Genomic DNA, 3,662 nt, shown 5'->3' with positions numbered 1-3,662 from the left:
TACAAGAGACACCAGATCAGAGGGTGTAGCAAGTGTCCATTCCTAGCTCTGTGTCCCTCACTTCCCCTCCTAACTAAACCCAACCTCCCCACCAAATAAACAAACACACAAACATGGAACTACTATGATGTTTGCAGCCATCCTATTGTTCGCTCTACTTGTGTTATACCTCTTCCCATACTATGTATGTCTTGTCTATTTAGACTCTTTGGGACACAATAGGGCACCACTCTTGGTTGGCTGTTAAGCACTATCATAATAAACATGTTAAATAATAATACTAGGTTTCAGAGTAACAGCCGTGTTAGTCTGTATTCGCAAAAAGAAAAGGAGTACTTGTGGCACCTTAGAGACTAACCAATTTATTTGAGCATAAGCTTTCGTGAGCTACAGCTCTCTTCATCGGATGCATACTGTGGAAAGTGTAGAAGATCTTTTTATATACACACAAAGCATGAAAAAATACCTCCTACCACCCCACTCTCCTGCTGGTAATAGCTTATCTAAAGTGAACACTCTCCTTACAATGTGCGTGATAATCAAGTTGGGCCATTTCCAGCACAAATCCAGGTTTTCTCACCCCCACCCCCCACCACAAACCCACTCTCCTGCTGGTAATAGCTTATCTAAAGTGACCACTCTCTTTACAATGTGTATGATAATCAAGGTGGGCCATTTCCAGCACAAATCCAGGGTTTAACAAGAACGTCTGGAGGGGGGCGGGGGGTAGGAAAAAACAAGGGGAAATAGGTTACCTTGCATAATGACTTAGCCACTCCCAGTCTCTATTCAAGCCTAAGTTAATTGTATCCAATTTGCAAATGAATTCCAATTCAACAGTTTCTCGCTGGAGTCTGGATTTGAAGTTTTTTTGTTGTAATATAGCAACTTTCATGTCTGTAATCGTGTGACCAGAGAGATTGAAGTGTTCTCCGACTGGTTTATGAATGTTATAATTCTTGACATCTGATTTGTGTCCATTTATTCTTTTACGTAGAGACTGTCCAGTTTGACCAATGTACATGGCAGAGGGGCATTGCTGGCATATGATGGCATATATCACATTGGTGGATGTGCAGGTGAACGAGCCTCTGATAGTGTGGCTGATGTTATTAGGCCCTGTGATGGTGTCCCTGAATAGATATGTGGGCACAGTTGGCAACGGGCTTTGTTGCAAGGATAGGTTCCTGGGTTAATGGTTCTGTTGTGTGGTATGTGGTTGCTGGTGAGTATTTGCTTCAGGTTGGGGGGCTGTCTGTAGGCAAAGACTGGCCTGTCTCCCAAGATTTGTGAGAGTGTTGGGTCATCCTTCAGGATAGGTTGTAGATCCTTAATAATGCGTTGGAGGGGTTTTAGTTGGGGGCTGAAGGTGATGGCTAGTGGTGTTCTGTTATTTTCTTTGTTAGGCCTGTCCTGTAGTAGGTGACTTCTGGGAACTCTTCTGGCTCTATCAATCTGTTTCTTCACTTCCGCAGGACATACAACTACAATACCCACCATCACAGGAGAGTAATCACTTTAGATAAGCTATTACCAGCAGGAGAGTGGGGTGGGAGGAGGTATTTTTTCATGCTTTGTGTGTATATAAAAAGATCTTCTACACTTTCCACAGTATGCATCTGATTAAGTGAGCTGTAGCGCACGAAAGCTTATGCTCAAATAAATTGGTTAGTCTCTAAGGTGCCACAAATAATAATACTGTGACCTAGAGGCAAAGGGATTCATAGACTCATAGGGTTAGAGGAGACCGCAAGCGTCATCTCATCTCACCATCTGCCAAGATACTGTATATAGGATTTGTTGTGTCTATCATTTCATAACCACTGTTAGATTGAGATACAACAATATATCTCAGGGGTGGGCAAACTATAGCCCGGGAGCCACATCCGGCCCTCTGGATGTTTTATTGTGGTTCTCAAGCTCCCGCCAGGGAGCGGGATTGGGGGGTTGCGCCGCTCCACATGGCTCCTGGAAGCAGAAGCATGTCCCATTCCGGCTCCTATGCATAGGGGCAGCCAGGGGGCTCCGCACACTGCCCTCGCCCCAGTCGCTGCCCCTGCAGCTCCCATTGGCTGGGAACCACACTCAATGGGAGCTGAAGGGGTGGTGCCTGTGGATGGGGCAGCACACAGAGCTGCCTGGCCATGCCGCTGTGTAGGAGCCGGAGAGGGGACGTGCCGCTGCTTTTGGGAGCTGCTTCAGGTAAGCGCCCCCGAGAGCCTGCACCCCTGACTCCCTCCCGTGGCCCAACCCCCTGCCCAAGCCCTAATCCCCCTCCCGCCCTCCGAACCCCTCGGTCCCAGCCCAGAGCACCCTCCTGCACCCCCTACCCCTCATGCCCAGTGCCATCCCAGAGCTACCCCCATCCAGAGCCCTCACCGCACCCCAACCCCCAATTTCATGAGCATTCAAGGCCCACTATACAATTTCCATACCCAGATGTGACCCTCAGGCCAAAAGGTTTGCCCACCCTGATATATCCCATTCCTAATCCAATCAGACTCTAGTATTTGACAGAGCTGTATATTTCTAGTTTAGAAATTAGATACATTATTTCAGCACCAACAATTTTAAAAAATATTTATAAACTTCCATAGTTAGTACAATTACTTGCATTTTTACCTGAGCACATGGTGTTTACATAAGTATCCCAGATAACTGCCATCACAAATAAATGTCCTCAGCTTGCAGACAGCCAATGTGATGTGACAGATAGAGCCATGTCTCACAACCTAGCTAAGCATGGCAACGTTGCTGTCAAACTTTTCAATCTGATGAACACCAGAAAACGCAAAGGGTTTACAGTTGAAAACTGCTGCTTTTGGCTTGTTTTTGGGGTTGTAATTTAGGGTTGTCAATTTTGTATTCCTGGAGCTTTCATCACATGACAATCTTTAATTAAAGATTAATCTTTAATTCCTGGAGACTCCAGGACAATCCTGAAGAGTTGTAATTTCTGATTTTACGTATGTTGAACATTATTGCTAGAAGTTCTATGCATCTCAGGACAAGATTAAGGCATGGCTCTTCCTGGTGCTACAGCATTATACCCTTTATGCTTTCTTAATTTCACACCATGAATTATTCTCCTCTTACTCCTTAATATTCATTTTATCAAAATTTATTGTATAGGAAAATGACGACATCTAGTGGCTAGTTAAGGAGTATCTGAACCAAGACAGTTTTACAGTGGAAAAAGAGGGGGAGACAAACATGGAAAGACCCTGGCAATGGAAATGGCTAAAGGTTGAAGGGATTCGATGAAAAGGGGGGGACAGAACAGAAATATGCAGCATAATAAATGGGGCAGAGAAGGTAAATTGAGTGCTCCTTTTTCCTCCGTCAATATAAGAACGAGGTGACATTCAATGAAACGGTTACAAGCAACCACTATAAAACTGAATTATTTTGATGCAGCTGAATGAACCTGAGGGATCGACTGCCATTGGCTATTATTGAGGCCAAGCGCCCTGTAGATATTTTAAAGGCTTAGACAGCCAGAGAGAGGCCTCGAGGACTTTTAAAAAAATGCTTCCTATGCTCCCTTCTCTTCCCCTTCCCATCCGCCCCCACAGCTCCATGGCCCGGCTCCCCCTCTGCTCCCCCCTCAGCTCCCCTCCCACCTTTCTCCTCCACGCCGGGTCAGCGCCGTATCCCGCCCA

Source organism: Lepidochelys olivacea (genome assembly GCF_965140295.1).
Source record: "Lepidochelys olivacea isolate rLepOli2 genome assembly, chromosome: 18".
In the NCBI taxonomy this organism is placed as follows: Eukaryota; Metazoa; Chordata; order Testudines; family Cheloniidae; genus Lepidochelys; species Lepidochelys olivacea.
This window is presented reverse-complemented; position numbering follows the sequence as displayed.